This window comes from Acomys minous (genome assembly GCF_964271855.1).
Source record: "Acomys minous genome assembly, chromosome: 15".
Classification (NCBI taxonomy): Eukaryota; Metazoa; Chordata; class Mammalia; order Rodentia; family Muridae; genus Acomys; species Acomys minous.
Genome location: NC_140497.1, coordinates 45,772,324 through 45,793,280, shown reverse-complemented (window position 1 = coordinate 45,793,280; position 20,957 = coordinate 45,772,324). Strand labels below are relative to the sequence as shown.

Sequence of the window (20,957 nt, the reverse complement as noted above, 5' to 3'; positions counted from 1 at the left end):
CTCTTTTCTGTCCTGTTGTGTCTAAATTTCTGAATGAAATTAAATATCTATCCTATCTCAGCTCTAATAACTTAACTTCTTTATCTTGATCTAAAATTATCTCATCCCCTAACCAACTAAACTTAACTGTAAAACTATGCTATCTGGCCTTCAATGCCCATTAGAGACTTGAGAAGGAATAAAACTTAAATTCCTGAGTGAACCAGCAATGTGGGTTAGCAGCTTCCAAACTGTACAAATTGACTTAGATGAATTACTGCCTGAACAGTCACCCAACACTCTCTATAATGTTGGAGCCTCATCTTCCGCTTTCTGGCCTAATGTCTCTGCAAGACTTTTTCACAGGGCAGGAGCTATTGAGGGCTTGCTTAACCTGTCTTGGCAGAGTGTGGCCATCAACTCTGCCTGCATCTAATTTTCTGATGAAGCTTTCTGTAAACCACAAAGTAACAATGACGTCTTGTAGAGTCAGGTCTTCCTCTACCTCTACCACTCTGCAGCATCCATGTGCACATATGATCTTTGGAAGCCATCTCTATGGTGCAAGAACTCTTTCTATAGATGCCGGTGACCACAACATACCTCTCTGAGAATAATACAAGCACAATAAATAGTACAGTTTAAGTTATATTTTATAACATTTATTTTCACCCAAAACAGAATTTATAACTCTAAACTAGTTATGTAAAAACTCAACTCCTTCACATATTTAAATCCTTAATATTATTATCTAATCTGCATATGCATAACTTGTTGATTTGTAAACCTATTGCTCTTTAATACAGTAACATCACTATGTGTTGATTTATAATACCAATATTGTATACCAATTATTTCATAATACTATTCATTCAAACCATTATATTAATAAAATAGTTAATACTATTTTATCAATTACTATATTTTTCCTGTTATGTCTACTAGCACACTTTGAATTGTTTTTTTTCTTATTTGTAGAAATCTTGGTTAATAAAGGAAATTTACAATCAATATAGATTTTGAAATCAAGTTTTTATATTTCATTGTAGGCTTTTAGTTTCATTTAATCAAGTTAGAAAATATTCTAATGATATTTAGAAAGAGAAGGTATCTCTCTAGAAATTACTAGAAACTTTTATGTCCTAATAAAATTTTTATATTTGTTTTAAGATTCCTACAAGTCATTTACTTCTGTGAAAATATGTTTTAAAAAATTGGATTCTAGTGTTCTGCATTTAACTGCCTTTCTGATGTCTATCTAAGCCTAGCTATTTAATGATGTAGAAAGGTGGGCCACTCTAGAACTTTGTGTTCTTTGTGTGTCTTATTAGCACAGAAGATCTGGTCATGAACTATCTTCAAATATGTTGTAAATATGAATGGACTTAAAAGTGTCCACTGTTTATTGAGTTATAATACCAATATTGTGTGCCAATTACTTTTACACTTTTGACCTACCATAGATTGTATTTTTATTTTGCTGTCCATGTTAATAAAAACACCAGTTTCATACTTTTGACCTTTTCCAGCTGTGACACAAACATTTTGGGGAAGCAGCATCTACCTGGGTGTCTGTCCATCTACATAAGAAAATGACTAAGGCTAGTGTGCAGGGAGTTCTCACCTTGCGTCTTGAAGTTGATAGCACTTACTTAATGTTGCATGAAGTACATAGGACAAGTTAAGCGAGCACTTGCAGGCACATTCAATAAACTTGTTAACCATCTGGGGTGTTCAGTGGAAAACCTGAAAAAAAATTTTAGGCTTCAAATAGGAAAGTGAATTTTATTAGGTGATAATTCTCCTTAACCTCAGATATTTTTAATGGTTTTGGCTGCAGGGACATCTTCTAGCTCCTTATCACCAAGTAATGTGTTGAGAACATTTATTATTAAAGTGAACTATTTGTTTTGTAGTATATATGTAGCGGTTAATTATACACACTATGGCAAAATTATTTACTGGGAAACACACACACACACACACACACACACACACACACACACACACACATATATATATATATATGAACATAAAATTACTTAAGGGAACATACTATGTATAAATATACACATGCATATATATTTTCCTGAGGATATTTATGACTAGCAAGTGTCATTATGATGTATTTGTGTACAATTGGACATAATTTATCCTATACTAATTACTTCAGTTCATAGCTCAGAGTCTTCCGGTATTTGTAACAGTTTTGTGGGGTTTTGAGACTACGCCTTTTTCCCCCACCCCAGCTTTTCCTAGCACTGGTTATGTGAGCGTTTTAGGAAAATTTTGCAATTATGTTGCCAACTTTTATAGTTTCAGTTACTTCATTTTATTATTTGGTCTTTAAGTTTACCTAAGTAATGTATTGAAAATCTTCAGGTCTTATTTAATTTGTTTTGGACAGTGCACTGTGTCATTTTTTTTTTGTAAGCAGAATGAGTTTGTGGTCACTATTATAATGAGATACGTAAATTCTATGTGTTTAAAACCAACACAACTACTTTTTAATCTCTTTTCTAGTGTTTTCCTGGTAAGTTATCTGTTTATTATAGGAAATTTATTATTCTGTTGTGATTTCAGCTCTGCTTATTGCAAGCAGCATATTGTCTGCTGTATTGCTTTGAGTTTTTTTGGTCAAACAATTTATTTTTTATTTTAGTTTAATTGTAACATAATTTTTACTGATTAATATGTGTCTATATTAAATCTATACCTATTTTACTTTGTTTACTTGTATTCAAATAACTTTTCAATCTTGGTTTTTTCCAGATTTTATATGAATTAATTTAATTTTATTTTAAATTATTTATTTTTGTACATATGCATTTATATTATTACACATATATGCAATAGATTACCTATGGCAAAAAGAACTGTGACACAATATAGGAATTATATAAATGTTACATTCTTAGTGTCTTGACTATTTTTATTTGACATCCTTGAAGAAAACATCTTTCCTATCTTGGTGCATCTAAATTTCTGAATGTAAATCAATCTCCATCACATATTGTCATTATCAATTTAGATCAACTAACTACACCTAAAAACATCTTAACCCCTAAACAATTAAGCTTCATTGTAAAATTAAGCTACCTGGTCTTCAACTCCCTTAGAGACTTGAGAAAGAGTAAACTTGATTATCTGAGTAGGCTGGGAGTGCAGGTTAGTAGTTTTCCAAATGAACACATGACATAGACAATTTTCTTCCTGAATAGTCATGGAACACTTTCTATAATGTTGGAACATCTTTTTTGTCCTTCTGGCCCAATATATATGACATACATACTTGTGAGGCAGGAACTATTGACAACTTGCTTATCCTGTCTTGGCAGAATTTGTCCATAGACTCTCCCTGCATCCAAGCTTGCCCTTTTTTTTTTTTAGGCAAAATTCTGTCTGTGGTAGAAATGAGGACCTTTTGCCCAGGGCTAGTTTGCCACATTTGAAGCCATCACCATATAGAGGTTCTTTGATGCTCATCATCTTCTTGGAGATAGGCTGGAAGTTGCCAGGAGTTAACCTGTCTCATTGTCAATGAATCTTTAAAGTAATAAAAACATTTTTAAATGCCACATTCTGCATGTGTCTTGGATTTTTGAAGACCTTGTCTTTCTATAGAGTCATATCTATCTGCTGTACCTAAGATGCATATTCTTGTGATAAAAGTAGACTAGCAATTGACATGACCATGATTTAATCTAACATTTAATTTGTATAATTTATTTCTCCTAAACAGCTTGATAGACTTTCAAAGCATTGGAAGTAAACCTTGTATTATATGGGTAAAATAACTCATATTACAGTAGAAATATATATATATGTATGTATAAAGTATATGGAGGATAATTTTACATTTGAATTCTATACCACTGTATCTAGAACTTAATTTGCATCTATATACAAAATTTTATATCAGTGAAACTAAAATATCTTGTGAGTGACAACTGAGGCATTAAGTCGAGGAGTAGATTCACTAATCTACTTTTTTTTCTATCTTTCCTGTACATGTCTATATTCCCCCTTCTTTCTTTTCAACCACGTCCTCCAAACAGTGTGTCAATGTCCAGTGTGCTGTGTGTGAGGAATGCATCCTGTCAAGTCTGATCCAATATCCGTGTCTGGTTCTTTTGTTCTGAAAGCATTATACAGTCTGAAAATTATAAGTGTGTAAAAGGTGTACATGATGCATGCAGCAATTAAGGCTAGATTTCTGTTCTTTGTATGAGCAGGAAAAGAATACATCTGTAAATCTTCATTCATGCCAGTTCATGTCCCTAGTGGTTCAGAGGGGTTCTTTAGTCAACTAGAATCATTGTCTAATATTAGACACTCAAGTTTCAGCCAATCTCAGAGATGAATTAATTTTTAAATAAATTGTTATTATATTAATGTTGCATTCGTAACAATCTGGTTTTAATCAAAATTTATTCTAAATTAACTTAATCTAAATACAAGATATTTGCTCTCATGTACATTCATCGTAAAGGGCTGCAGAGTCATTTTCTGTAAGATGAACTTTCATTAGTGTCATGCTTAGTCGTATCTTGTGTGATGAAAGAAATTCAAGAATATCCTCCGTTATCTTCATTGATACGAAATTCAAAACAGACTAGTCAAAGTTTGTCTTTAGAAGCAGAGCAATGAGCAGACCGCAATCATTGTACAGGAACTCTTGTTCCTTGGGAAGGGTGGTGTTATAAGGAAATCCACTCACAGGTCTGAGGACATTTTATGCCTTTCAGTCAATGAGGTCTGGGCTTTACTGTCTATCTTCTTTAATTTCTATATCATTGTCAGTCATAAAACTGAGAAGTCGAATGATAGCAGTCCTTAATTAATCTGTTCTTCCTATGATTTCTGATGAACTGACTTGGAATTTCAAAAATAGGTATGATAAGTAAGAAGAAATTTGAGTTTAGGTATTTACTGTCCACTGATAAGTATCTGCATCAATTAAGAGCATTTCTAGGTCTCAAGTCAAATAAACTGGGGTAATGATATAGTAGATTCTTTCAAAATATACCAAGTACTTTTCTAAGTTACTAGAAAAAATAACTATATTATTATCACTGTCATGATTAAAAGTTATTCATCATTCTAAATTGAAACTATTTTATTTTAATTAATTTTTGTTGACACAATTGTAAATCAATGACCTTTAATATAGGAAGAAAGTCAAATAAATATGTAAAAATACTGGTAAACTGTTCCTATCACCAGTTCTGATTTAATGAATAAGAAATAGAGCAAAGCCAAAGTAGCTTTGAAGTTGAAGTCTGCCTTTCTAATGATTGTAGCTACATTTCAATCATATTATACATCTTTACCTGTATTAATAAAAATGACATAATGACATTATGAATCCATAAAAAACACAGACTTTTCCCCTAAAAGTTGTATTATTTCTGAATTAAGGGCTTCAACATACTAAATATTAGTCAAAATTTACATATATGTATGTATACACACAAATATGTGTGTGTGTTTGTGTGTGTATGTGCTAGTCTTTGAGACAATGTCCCCATATATATAAAGTTTTGAGTATATTTTATACTATATCCTATAATTACATCTATATTACCCTTCATTTTAGATATATTTCTTAAAATATATCACTACATACCTTATAATGCAAGTTGGCATATTTATTAATGTTATCTAGGATTATGGTAATAATAAAAAAGTAATTTTACCATTACAAGGAGGAAACTTAAAAATGGTGACCATTCATTTGAAATTTATGACTTCATCACTCTTTTGTCATTGTGACATGTTTATGAGGCTGTTAACTTTTGACTGCTCAGGGTTATAATGCACTTGATGTGACCCTTCCAGATTAAGTCAAGATCATTGGACTTAAACTGATTATATGTCATTCTGGAAGATAGAATAATAAAAATTATCTTCTTGTGTTTTAATGCATATCCATGGAAAAGTATGAATGATTAATTTATCTTAGAAATAGAAAGAAAACTCAGTAAACTAAAGAGGTAATTAAATAGCATTATTAAAGTGACAATGTAATATTATCACTGATGTGCAAATAATGTATTATCAGATGTATTTTTGAATATGAAATTGGCATTTAATAAACTTAGATGTTATATAAAAGTTCATTCCCTATACATATAAATTAGATGGGAGTTCTAACCAAATTCATCTTGTATATTTTCATGCCGTCTATAACCGCTGCTAAATGGATCAGGTCATTATGAAAGAAAAATGTTGTGACACACAGGCTGTAGATTTAGAAGGACAATGATTATATTTACCTGGCTGATGTTTTGTACAATTTTTTATTGCTAGCAAGTTTTTAATTTTCTGTAAGTTTATCCATTCATTACTATTACTGTTCCATTTATTGCTACTTTATATTGTCTTATATTTATGGTGTAGGTGATATTGTAATATATTAATGCAATCTGGAAGAAGAAATAAAGCTAGTTGTCATATTCTTCACCTTTATGCTTAATGAGGTCTGTGGTTAGAACATTTAATATGTACTAATAAAGCTTGAAATGTACAATATATTTTATTTAACTTTACTTGACACCATATGCAATAGAATTTAAACTGTAACAGAACATAACATTTTTCTCCTGAGTGACTCAGGTCTTATGCACTTTGAACATTACTTTTCTTGACTCGGGCCTATAACCATTTATATTAGATTCTTTACTGTAAAGCACATGGCCAAGGCAAGTAATAGCAGGAGGGTTTATTTTGGAATATGGTTTGAGTACTCACATCTCCATCTGGAAAGAGGAAGCAGAGGGAGTAAAATTGAGAAGTGGAGGGTTGTGAAACATTCAGAGTTACCTATAGTAACTCCTCCATTCCCATGAGGTCTTAGCTCTTGAGCGTTCTAAACAATCCCATCAACTGAGGACTGAGAATTCAATACTCAGACCATGGGAGGCATGGCTTCTAAACTACCACAACACCGTTCTATTTACTGCTTGCACAAGGTTTAGATTCTACACTAAGTGTGAGCAAGGGGTATGCATGTGTTTTATTGTTCAAGTTTTTTTATATTCCTTATGACGTCCATCGATGTTGCAGCAAATGAAAAAAAGCTGGCATCCCTCCACCTCCTCTTTGTCTCACAGTTGAATCTTACTGGTTAGTAGATTCTGTATTTGATTTTTAAAACCTTAACACTACTATGAGCATATACAGGGGGAGGTAATCCCCCTCAGGAACAGTCATAGGGGAGGGGAATAAGGGGAAAATGGGAGGGAGGGAAGAATGGGAGGATACAAGGGATGGGATAACCATTGAGATGTAACAAGAATAAATTAATAAAAAAAAAAAAAAAAAAAAAAAACCTTAACACTAACCTCCCAAGTGCTGGGATTAGATATATGTACTACTTGGGAAAATGTTGAATTTTTTCATTAAATTCTATCGAAAAGATTTGGATATGCACCTGTCTGGTGGGGAGTAGGCAGACTACCCCTAGGGACTTTCTGTCTATTTTGTTTTTACTGCTTACCTTGAAAGTAAGATTTACATTTTTAAATGTTTCTCCTATTCTATTGGAATTTTTCTTTACAATACTTTATAGATAATTCCCTTTTGTTGGTTCACAATTTATCCTTTATAAAATTTCACTCCCAATTAATTCAACAGTTTTTATTTTCTGAGTAATCCCTAACTGATATACCCTAATGTGGTAATTAATAAAAGCTGTTATTTATCTAAATTTATTAACTGTATATGTTTGTTTCTGGGGCCTTTTATTTCAGAGGTTTCTGAATAGGACATAACTAAGAGAATAAAATGGAGCACATTTTAAGAAGGATTTAAAAATAGTAGTGGAGAAAGTCAGTTGGAGGACAAAACTCTCAAATCACTTAAGTTCTTAATAACAAGAAAGAAATAGCAGATAGTCATTTTCTCTTCTGGAGGTATCAAATGTATTGTTTGGCATTACCAATTCCATTATTTCTCTTGATGTTGATAGTTATGGGAGAAAGTTAAGGCAGTGTGTGACTATTTTGTCAGACTTGCATGGATCTTGCAATCCTTTAGTAGGTTCCTGAGTGCCGGGATGGATGCGGTGTGTCACATGCATTTTTACCTTTCATGTTCTGTGCCATGTGTCTTTGTCTATGATTCCTGACATCCTTTTCCTCATTCATTTCACAAACAGTTTCATCCCGGTAGCATGGCCTCTTATGCCCGTTGTCTGTCCAAGCAGCTTTGTTAATGACTTTGTGCAACTGCAACTTATCTACAAAGGTATGGACCTCAGCCCCATGAAATTTGTCCTCTCACAGAAACTCAGGCACAAAAGCCCATGACCATCTGCTCCTTACAGACTTAGTGTTCAGATGCCCCTGTACTGTGGAAAAACCTATGCATTTTAATGAGGCAGCCTAATATCCCTAGTAGTGATAGGTCCATCCCTGTAGTCAGCTTTCTGCAATAATTTAGGGTTTATTGATTTATTTCTCTATTAAATTAGCTGTTTAATAACTAAATCCGTGATTGTAAATCCCCTACCTTAAAATAATTCATTAAAATAACTTGTAATTTCTCAATGACATGTTGACATTAACAAAAATTGATGTTTGTGTTTATCCTAAGACATGGAGAGGTCCATTGGGTTCCATCTTTGTTCATGAAAATAAAACTAATACTTTCACAAATAGGAAGTTTGATTTTTATAACCTCAGAGAACAATCACCCTGTAGTTCAACCTCTTTTACTGTGACAATATCAATTGCATCAAGACCAGAGAATCAGAAGGCTACTGTACTTGCCTGCTACCTTCCTGTGTTGACAGTGACAAGGACTACAGAGCTATCATCTATGAAGTGTCTTCACTTAAATGAAATAAACAACGTGCCAGGCCACTAAACTATCACCTCAAACTGTAGTCAGAGACAGGGGACATTTCTCCAAGACTGTTTCTTCTAACTGCTGGCTTCAAACTGAAGATTTTACATATAATTTTAGTTGTTCTAAAATTAAATAATGACCTTCATTAATGCCTTATAAGAGTTATATAAATTTTAATGTTTTAATTAATTGCTACTAAAGAAGGTGATGATCATTGCATATTAAATGTGGTAACATAATCCTAGTTGCATATATATTCTGGAAGACAGCAATAATTGGCATTCTGAAGTTTTTTTCTTTTGCTTCAACAAGTTTGCATTTCCCGTGCATAACACAATAGGGTGTATGATTTCTTGGGGGCGGGATTTTTTTCTTAGTTGTTTGTTTTGTGATTTTGCGCTCAGATCCAGGCACCGGCAATTGAAGTGTTTCTTGGTGTACATCTCTCTGTCTACTGTTACTTCGGTCCCATGAGTCTATGTGGACTCAGGTCACTCATCTTGCGCAGCAAGTGTCTTCCCCCAGTGAGCCATATGACTGGGCCAGTAACTGAATTTTTGAAAAAAGGAGCAAGTATAAGGAAGTCCACAAGAGCTCCCATTGTCTCAGAAAGAGCAAGAAGATTTGACAGGTAAAAATGATAAGGAGATAAGTACAGATGACAGACAAAGAAAGAAACAGAGTTCAAAGAGTTTATAGAAGATTTGTAATACTATGGACACTCATGTATATATGTTGATTTGCACATTAAACTTGGGGACAATCAAAGGACATTTGGATGCACCTTCTCATCAGTTTATTTGATTTTATCATGAAGTTATAGTATAGTTTTATTCATATATATATATATATATATATATATATATATGTGTGTGTGTGTGTATCATATATATGTGCAGAATATATAATGGTAATACTATAAAATTAGTTACTATAAGACAACAAATATTAGGTTATTTGATTAATTTTGTATACAAAATAATCATATTCAACATTGCATTATAAAAAACTAGAGGTCATCATTTAACTATGATATGATACAAATATTGTCCAAGAAACTTATTTTTCTTTAATGGTGTATATGTCTGAGTGTGCACACATAAGTGCATGGAGAGTAATCCAATAATCATTACTCCCAAGGTCATGAGGAAGGTTGCCTTTTTATCTTTCTTGAGAGAAATATTTACATCTTAAAAATGTCTTATAATGAAAAGATAGTAATGCTCTATAAGTAATGCATATAACTGGATGACAATTCAATATAATAATAAATGTCATAGCTGTTAACTGTTATATTGATTGTGATTTATTAAACTATATAAATTACTTAGTATTTATTTATAAACATGCACAGAATATAGTAAATATATTATATATGTGCTCTCTATAACTCTCAGTCTTTGAATAAATACCTTAGTAGGCTCTTTTGTCCTTTGTAAGTTTGGTTTTACTGGGCAAGTTACAAGTTTAGATTCTGGAATGTTTGTGTACTTCATGTTGAGACAGAAGTCATAACTTTTTCATAAACTGGCTTGATTCCTTTTAAATTCATATGACACTTATTATCATGGACACTTATTATCATGTACAGGTATCATATACCATATATGTGCATATATTATATACTTATAAAAGTGGTTGCTATTAATAACGAGTAAGAGGGAAGAAACAGTGATTTAGGTAACTTGATTTCTTTGTCAATAAAGACAAACTAGCTGTGTTAGAATAGAAGAGTGTTTAAGACAAAGAAGCTTCATTAATTTTTACATGAAATTTCTAACCCACTGTACTCAGCCATTTCAATTTTCTAGTCAATCTGAGTCCAATTATATTTAGAAGAGCTATAACCTATTATAAATAACCACAGCCATATCTAAATGTGTGCTTCTCAAATTTACACAGACATTAAGACATAATTTAAAACTTTACTTGATAAGTTTTAAAGTAAAAAAAGAAATCAACATTTTCTGAAAAAAATTCAGGCTAATTTAAGAGCAGAAGAAAGTTACCTTTGTTATATTGTGTACATATTCTACAGCCTTTTAGATTAATTCCTTTAAAGATTTTGCTTTTCCACACCTTTGGAGAATATTGTTGTATATTATTAAGAGTGAAAAGTGAGTTTTATTTCTGTAGAATAAAAGTAGTTATTTTTACGAGGCATTAAATCATAAAGATGATTTTGGGCATCAGATTGGCAACTTAATTTATACTGCTCTGTTTCTCCCCTTTCAGCCCGTTGTCCTTGATTGTGATTGCCAGGCCCTGAGCACACACACCTTCTCTTTGTGCACTGAGAACGTTATTATGCACACTGCTAAGTTATTTTGAAGCCAGTTGTACCTGACAAAAATGTGACTATGCTGAAATGTATCCATTTACATGCAATAACTTGTGCTCCATAGCTCTTCATAGGCATTATTTCTAGAAATTATTTGTTACATATAATTGGAAACAAATTTTAAAAAATACTCTTACAATAATCACCTTCTTAATATGGTTATATTTCCATTCTCTGTTTATAACATTTTCACATGAAACTTTCATAATACAAAAGAACACTCTTAAGAATCTCAAGATAAATCATTGTTACAGCAAATGTAAAGTCCTGTTCTTCTATTTGGGAATTATATTTTTAAGATATTTAAATATTTTAGTAAATATGTAAATTTATTTAAAATTAAAGCAGTTGTCAACATTTTTAAAACCATAAACCACCAAACTGCAAAAAAATGCACACACACACACACACACACACACACACACACACACACACACCTGTGGTCTCAAAACATTAGACATTTTGTTAAATCAAATTAGATTTAAATGCATATTAATTTTCTTAAGGACATTTGACTTATGATTTAAATATCTTTCATTAGTTTGTGAAATATATTCTCAAAAGAAAATCCAGAAATATTACTGTATGAGATAATTCTTCTGGTTAATTTGCTTGATGTATACACCAGATGTCAAAATGCACTTTAAGTCACTGGCTGTATTCCAGGAAGTTCACTGGGTGATAGTTAATTTCATGACTATTACAAGTACTTATCAAAATATTGTATTAAATAAAATTAGAGCTGATGAAATTATTAATTTAAGGGCTGGAGAGATGGCTCGTTTGTAAAAAGAACTGACTTCATTCCCAGAGGACTTGGGTTCAATTCCCAACACCCACATGGCAGCTCAAAATTATAATTCCGGTTTCAGGGGATCTGACACCCTCACACAGACATACAATCAGACTAAACACTGATGCACATAAATAAATAAGTAAACAAATAAATCATTTAAAAATTACCAATTGCTTAAGTTTAGTTTGAGCTGTTAGGATGGCATGTGAAAGTGCTTGGATAAAGTTTGAAAACCTAGTTAGCATGATTCTATGAAGTCACTTTAATTATAGCTTTCAGTCTTAGTGTTTCATGTTGTATCTTATTATACAACATTCTGTATTTACCACTGGAAGAGAAACTCAAGGCTGTTCAAAGAGCTTAATATAATTTGACATATTAACAATAATCCTGGTATATACAATTTTTACCCATCAGAACATTTAGATGAGAGAAGCATGGGAGAATGGCAAAGTAGAAGGACCCAGAGGGTCCTAGAAGCCTACAACTAGAACATTATGATAGGCAGATTTGGGCCCAGGGGTCCCGCTCAAACTAAGGCACCAGCCAAGCACAATACAGGTGGTAAAACTTTAAACCCCTACCCAGAACATGTATCTCAATTTTTGTGAATGTGAGATAAAGGAAACTAGAAACTCCTTCTTAGTACATTAGCATTACTTTAAGGAAGTGTAAACACAAATGCAGAGTAAGGATTTTGATAATGACGTTGTGTTCAGACACAGCCAGTATTTGTATTTGATATTTCAAATTAACTTGGAGAAAGTGTACTTTTAAGAATGTCAACATGATTGCAAAAAGAATAGATATCAGTGTAGTACTATGAGTGGCCCACTTAAAACGCATAAAAATGAAAAATTAAGAAAGAATCCTTTGCATCCCAAAGGATAGACCACAACTAATTTTATTTTATGATTTCCATTTAATTTTTTTATTAATTCATTTATTTATTCACTTTATATCCTGATCGTAGGCCTCCTCCTCTCCTCCCGTCCCACCCGTCTTCCCTTGACCCGCTACCTCCCTCCCCTCTTCTTCAGAAAAGGGGACCCTCCTATCACTCACTCAAACTCACTAAGTCTCCTCAGACAGAACATGTTGCATCCTGTGGCCTGGAGAGGAACCCAAGACAGTGGGGAGTGGTAAAAAAAAAAAATCAGGCAGCCAAGTCCAACCGAGACCCTGTTCCCCTCTCTAGGGGACCCACATGAAGCCTGAGCTGCCTGTCTGCTACATCTTATGTAAGGGGCCTCGGTCCAGTCTATTCATTAGCCTCGCTTGGTGCTTCAGTCTCCGCGGAGCCCTCTAGGCCCAGGTTAGTTGGGTCGGTTGGTCTTCTTGGGGTGCTCCTGTCACCTCTAGGTCTTTCTGTCTAAACCCCCAATTTCCCACAATATTCCCTAGCTTCGCCTAATGATTGACTGTGAGTCTCACCATCTGTTTGGATCTGCTGCTGAATGTAGCTTCTCAGAAGATGATGACGCCAGGCTCCGGTCTACGAGTATAGCAGAGTATCGTTATTCCTGCCAGGGCTTGGCTCTCTCCTGCGTGGTGGGTCTCAGGTTGGTCCAGGCATTGGTTGGACATTTCCTCGATCTCTGCTCTGTTTGTTCTATTTTTATCCATGCGCATATTGTAGGTAGGGTAGAGTTTTGGTCGAAGTTTTTATGTGTGACTTAGTGTTTCTTTCCCTCCACCAGAAGTCTTGTCTAGTTACAGGTTATCCTCTTCAGTCTTCATGAGCCTTACTACTACAAATCTCAGCTAGAGTCACCCCTATATTCACTCAGAAGCTTGTCCTGTGTCTCCAGCTTGCCACGGAGATGCCTCCACCCATGGTTTTTCTTCTCCAATGTAATTTAAAATCAGAGCCAGCAAGATTGTTTTAGAAGTAAGGGTGCTGACTTCCTCTAGGGAGACCTGAGTGTATCGTTATCATACTTTAAGATGAAAAGAACAAACTGACTCCCTCAACTGCTCTCTTAACCTGAGATGAAATTCTGAACCAAAACTCATGAGTATAACTAATTTATTTCTTCCTATAAAACTCATATTTAGCTTCTGATATTCACAATATAGAATTTAAGCTCAGGAGCTTAGGTATCGTTGGTGAATTAATGGAAGCTAGCAGGTGACCACTCACTTTGCTAACAAGCCATTTTAACATCCTGAGTCATGTTGTGGAACCTTGAAAAGGATAACTGTAAATTTCTCTCCGTGCTGGCAGTAAATCACCATAATTATAGACTCAGAAGCCAGGAAAGAACTCATCGTACATTGCCTGTCCTGAATCTAGCACAATGGGGTATAAAGTAACCAACCAGTGACAAATTATATGACACCTTAAGGATGGCAACATGAGTTTTGACACCTGAGCCCTAAGTTTAGTATAAAGCAAGATTGATTCCCTGCCTTAAGTGGTCCTTCACTCAGTCGGAAAGATGGAGCATGGCTTGTAAAGAAGGAAGAGCTTTGAGGACAGATTACAGTGTCTTAGAAGATTTGAAGACTATTAGGCCTCAAAGAAGAAAGAAAGATTGCTGGCATTAAATGACATGAAAAACACTGTCTGAAAACTTTTTCCAGAAGATCAAGGCACACATAGTGTTTTGGGGAAAACAATCATGGTTAGGGTGTGCTAGTTCTGTGCTATGCTTATTAAAGTGATTTTCAACCTGTATCTATAGTTTTCTTTGCATATAACCAATTATTGAGCATATAACATTTAACTATATTGAAGTATTTTCTAAAGTACAATTAAACTTTACAGTTTTCTACTCAGATAATTAGGAGATTTTTAAAATTGCTCATATATATATATAAGTGTAAAATTAAAAAGTGATTCTCTATTTCAAAGTAAGTGACCACGGATAATAATAATGTACATTTTAAAATATGGACTTGTTTGTTTGTTTGTCTGTTTGTTTCTGAGGCAGGTCTTTCTATGTAACCCTGGCTTCCAGGAAACTGCTTGGTAGGCCAGGCTCACCAAACTGCGCCTGCCTCTCCCTCCACTCTGCAAGGATGGAAGGCATATGCCACTATGCTTGGCTTCAAATTGTGGATTCTTAATTTCTGCATTTCCCACAAGAAATGAGCGTTTAAATAAAAATCATACTACTCTTCCTTATTTTTAATAGCAAGAACAATGTGATATATGGTATAAAAACATCGTGAAATAAATGGCAGTGAAATATCTTTATTTTTTAGGTTAAGACATTTTGTTCCATATAACTAGCTTTATTGGCATCAACCTTACGTCAAACGGAATGCATTAACATTCTTAATTTTATGATTCAATATGTATTTCTGACCCAATAAATTTCAAAGTAGGGTGAAGAGTCAGTAATTCCCAGTGTGTGATTTGAACTCTTTCTTTTCCTCTCTCAGTCTACTGCTTAGGTCATTGGCCAACCATTTATTTTTCAGGAAGAATATCTAATTTTCATTAAATTCTAAAATTTCAACGCACTGCATAAGTCTGTGCAAAAGAAAAGCAATTACAGTTTCTACTCCAAGAAAAATAGATTTAAAATATTCCACTTACTCTAAACTGATATAGAAGTTATTGAAGTGAATGGATAAAATATATAGTTTCATATATCTCTGAAAGTTAATTTGGTTTTACAGATAAATATTCTATGAATTTTCATAAGATAAAGGCAGATAGTAGTCAGAAACAATGACAGATCATGTGGCTAACTATCAAACTTCTGAAAACAGTGGCATGGGCAAAACAATCAGACATCTTGGAATAAGTGTACCTCGACTTTGAAAACTTTCAGAAGTAAGTCAGTATTGATTCCGTGGTGAGCTTTGAAATGCCTTTCTTACACCGGATCCATCAGGTCATTTCAAGAAAGCAGAGTTACCCATATGATCATGTCATTTGTAGTTTACAGTTACAATGAGGATGCCTCAAAATTCTTTACTCTTTTCATTTTCACGCAGGACTCCAGCCAAAGGGAATGGACAGAGGGCACTTTCCTGTTGTTTTTCCAATATCAAAACTTATGTCCAGAATGATCTCTGAAATTGTTCTTTTATAAACAGCACTGTGGTTACAGAAAAGGAAAAGGGTAGATTGATAGATTAAATATCATTTACAGGTTGTTTTTCTCATTATAACTAATATTATTCCTAAAAAATAAATCTCAGAGGACATTACATTGAAGTTACATTCTTCATATGTAAACAGTCTGCTGTGAGGAAATGAACTCATAAATGGAAAAGAGATTATATTACTAGATAGTTCTGGGAGGCAGGAGCAGAAGACTATAAAAAATTACTATGTCAAATTATTTTGGAAACATTACCTTTTAATTGTCATATGCAAAACAGCATTATGTCAATATTTATAATGAAATTGAAGAATAAAATTATTAGCTTATTCAATGTTATTCAACTTAACCCATCTTATAAAAGGTATTAATTATCTTCATTACTGAGGAATAATCTATATACATATATCTAAAGAGATATGGAAATATAAAAATATATGTTCCTCCAAATAAAATTAACTGATCATCAACATGAAAGCTCGTAACTTTGTAAACCAAGTTTTCCAACCTCTGAAGATGTTAGGCTAATATCAAATTTAAATTTAAATTTAAAAGCAGACATTTTATCTGTATGTATTTCTTATGCTTTTTTCTCTGGCTCTTTTTCTTTTGTTATGTCTGCTTCCAGCTGTTTGTTTTATTTTATTACTAATATGTAAATGCAAGTTTCTTTTCTAAGTAGAGTGGGTTTGGATAGGTGGGGAAATGGGGAAGATTTTCAGAAGTTGGGAGAAGAGAAACCACAATCGGAATATGTAGTGTGAAGATGTCTATTTTCAATGAAAAAATAGAAAAAAAGAACTTGAAAAAGTGAAAACATTTTTAAGGTTTGTGTTTTAAAATGAAAAGTAAATTTATATAAATGTTTTCCTCTTTACTGAGTTCCATTCATGTATTTTCCCAGTGACTGGTGTTAAAAAAAAAAGTTCTTTAAATTAAGATTTCTGGACAATTCTTTGAATGAATTCTTAGACACAAACCACAGTTTAACAACAACAAAACTGTCTCCAGAAAGTAAACATTGTATGTATAATTGATGCACAGAAACTTGCCATATTATTATAGTTTAGCTTGGTAAATATTGAAATAAGGATTAAAATAATTAGCTTAATCCTTCCCTCCCAGGTGCCATATAATGAGAGATTGAATTAAACATAGAGATTATGGACACAGGAAAGAAGAGTAGCTTGGTTATATGATCAGAAATTATTTTGCTAAGCTTGGCATGTTTTAAGCTACACCCTAATTTGCTCCTTGCAATTTTATTCATTAGCTACATAAATCTTCCATAATAACTTGTTTCACAGTAATACTAAGAATGATGCCTACAGACGCATTGGGATGTCAGGGTCTGCATGTATTGACATATTGTTCAAAGTGTTGTGCAGTTTGCAAGTGCCGATAAAATTGTCCCTTACTACAGCAATTTCCTACATGACTTATTTCTAGTATGATAGAATTAAAAACTTCTCCGATATTACTATGCTAGCACTTTTATTTGATGTTGTAGTTTTATTTGCTAATTTACCGAGAAACTTTTAATTCTTTAAAACACAGTCTGTTAAGTGTGTTTTCTTTTTATGTCATAGTAACCTAATCATTTAGGTGCTAAATAATTTGTATAGTTTTTCTTATCATAAATATAGATATATTTTCTTTCTTTTTCTACTAGCTTAGATATTCTCTCTTTCTTATCTACACTAATAGGATGTCTTAATAATAAGATATTTTCACATTATTATTAGACACATCACATTATTTCCATTAACTATCATAACTCTCAAACAACCGTCCTTTTGCCCATTTTTACCTTAACTAGGAAATGGAATATAGAAGTTTGTCTTTACACTTTTAACTAAAATTAAGAATATTCAATTTCATTGTTAGACTTCTGTTGTATACTTGTTTAGCTGTACATGTATACATGTGCCCATAGAGGTCAGGGACACTGTCTTACGTGTCTTTGTGGCGCTCTGTTCAGTAGATTTTTAAATGTCTCATACTATCATCATGAAACTGAACATCACATCTGTGACTAGATTTTGATAAATAATGTTTACTCTCCCATTAGTTATTATTTTACTGGATATATAATAATAAATTAACCACTATGTTTAGATCAGATATATGGTGCATTTAACTAAGTAATTTCTAATTTCTTAGATTTCTTACTTAAAGTATTCTGAAGAAAGGAGTTATACTATAAAATAGAATTGGATGGAAAAAAAGCATTCTTCTCTAGTTTTCTCTGTCCCTTATAAACATTGTTTACCATCGTCCTAGACACACTGTGCCACCGATTCACCCTCATTTTGGTGCCATAGTCTTTGTTCCTGGGCAGAAAAGCTGAAATAAAAAAATGATAATATTTTGTGGTCCTAAAAACCAGATTCTCCACAAAAAAAAAAAAAAAAGAAAAGAAAAGAAAAAAAAAAAAAAAAAAAAAAAAAGAAAGAAACGGGGAGGAAAAGTCAAGCCTTTGAAAAATTTCCCCTGGACCCTGGGAAACATAACCTTGTAGTTCAAGAGTATTCAGAAATTACAAAATAAGAGAGATTTGGAAAAAAAAGTGTGGTGTCAGCCGATAGATTCTTTATTGTTTGCTCACCCCAGTAGATGGTGGGAATTACATAACTGCATATTGCTTTGTTGCCAGTATTCAACAACTTCGTACCAATCTGCCGATGCCGCTCCCGTCCAGCAGGAAAGACACCAACACCGGGAACTCTTCTTGTAGCAGTTTTTATTCAGGATCCTTGACTATCGGAGTGACCCTGGGAAAAGCTCCCACAGAACCTTTTATAGTGTGCCTGTCCTATCAGAAACTGCCACGTCGCCACTCCTGGTTGGTGCATTCGGATCACACCACCTCACGCCATGCCTTGTCAGAATCACGCCACCTTACGTCATGCACATAAGGGGCTTGCTCACTGCGCATGCGCAAAGGTTTACTCACTGCGCATGCGCAAAGGGTTTTCTCACTGCGCATGCGCAGAAGGGGGCGCATTGTGCCAGTGAAGCAGCAGGGGGCGCTGCTATCTATGGCTCTCCACACCAATCAACAATTGCTACAGTGATTTAGTGAAAGAATATCGCTCAAAGCATTTTACAACTCCTCTTCACTTTGCCTAAACATCTGTGCAACCACTCTGACAATCCTTACTTGGATTATCTAAAGGCATCACTTTTGTCAGAATCATTCAGTATTTATGCCAACCTTCTAGATACATCAAGTACCTGATGTGCAGAAGACAAGCCAAAGTATGAGGCATATCCAGTGTCCATACTTGTATCTTGTCTGCTAATAGCCTCATGATCAATGAAATTGCCTGCACAGTTCAGTAACACATATAGGAAGTATAATTTATATAGTGAGAAGAAATATTAAAATCTAAAGCTGCTTTCTCTCTCTCTTTGCTATCTCTTTCTGTTGGTAAATGATACACAAGAGAATGAATGAATGAATGAGCAAATAGATGAATCTTATCTCAACTTCATTAAACATTTTAAAATTTGACTTGTAACTTTCTCTTCCCTACTTCCTTCAGAAATGTTTCCCTGATTTATATCAGATATAACATTAGGTCAAAAACTTTTGGTTTATAATGTGATTTTTGAGGAACATACAGAGTCCATACCAGTATTTGAAAACAAATTGTGAGTTGGCTGCAAAGACGGTTTAGAAGTTTAAGACACTTGCTGCTGAGCCTGGGGACAGGACATAGATCCCCTGAATCCACATGATGGAAGGACAAAATCAAATTCCACAATTTTGTCCTTTGTATGTGTTATCATATGTTTGCTTCCATAAGTATACACACATGCTAAAAAAATAAAAAAGCATATATCAAAACAATGTGAGATATATTGGACAAGAGATTTCTCACAATGTTCAACTGTCTAGTACGGCATAATGATTGATAAGAAGACTGCTAAAATCTCTAGGAGGCAGCATATCATATTTGATCAAAATCCCATTTGCCTTTAATAAAGATAAGATAGACAGAGGAAACAGCCAAAGTGAGATGTGAAGTCCTCCCTGTTTCTGATGACAATGATATAAAACAACTCGTGCACTTTACAGTGTTGACATTTTTGTTTTGCAAGATGAAAAAAAAATGGTTCAGTAATGCTGAAAGCCAACTTAATTCATATGAGAAATGAAAGTCTGTTGATTTATTACATTGCTTGTTTCATTTATTATATATGCTCCTGAGTGTGAGCATGTTTATATATGTATATGTGTTTTTATATATGTGACAATTATATGAATACCACAGTGTCTGAGTCTAAGACAACAATTTATAGAAGCCAATGCTTTCTTTCCACTATATAGAAAGAAATTAGGAACCCAGCCGACAGTTAGGTTTGTTGACAAATACCTTGATTCACTGAAGTATTGTATTAGTTCTGGTCTCTGTCTTTTGCAAAAAGAAGTTTCTTTAATGATGATTGACTACTACGTTTATCTGTTGGAATAGGGACAAATACTTGAAATATAGTTAAGGATTCTGTTGACTTGGTAAAGTGGTGACAGTAGGTTCTCTTACCACACCCAAACCTCACTAGCTCTGTGTGGCTGGCTTGTTTCTCAGGAGCAAGCAATGTTTCCCTCCTGTTGAGTTGTCCATGCTCTTAATGGGTAGATAGATACAATTAAATTGTGTCTATGTGTTTGTGGATATAAACCTATAAACCCTTTACCATCATTGCTACCATATAAGAGAGAGGTCACTGGAAAATAAAGTCTTTACTAACTCAGTCACAGTCACTAGGATAAAATGAATGATACTGAACATTCATATTCCAGAACAATCAGAGACAGCAAAGTCAGGTAGATATTTGAATAGGGACAGAATAGCTACAAATATAGTGTAATGGTTATAGCTACACTAAGTATTCAATATTATGTAATATTTAATATATT

At 33.5% G+C, this 20,957-nt stretch overlaps 1 long non-coding RNA gene across 2 annotated transcripts in view; it reads left to right on the top strand.

The window, feature by feature from the left end:
• Positions 1–20,957, top strand: part of LOC311585048 — a 48,278-nt gene that overhangs the window by 13,026 nt on the left and 14,295 nt on the right. Inside the window, exon 5 of one of the 2 annotated variants that reach the window (XR_014775080.1) lies at positions 18,687–19,356. The exons of the other annotated variant lie outside the window; for it this stretch is intronic. This is a non-coding gene — a long non-coding RNA (uncharacterized lncRNA). Of the gene's footprint in view, positions 1–18,686; positions 19,357–20,957 lie in introns of those variants that run through there. 2 annotated transcript variants of the gene reach the window in all.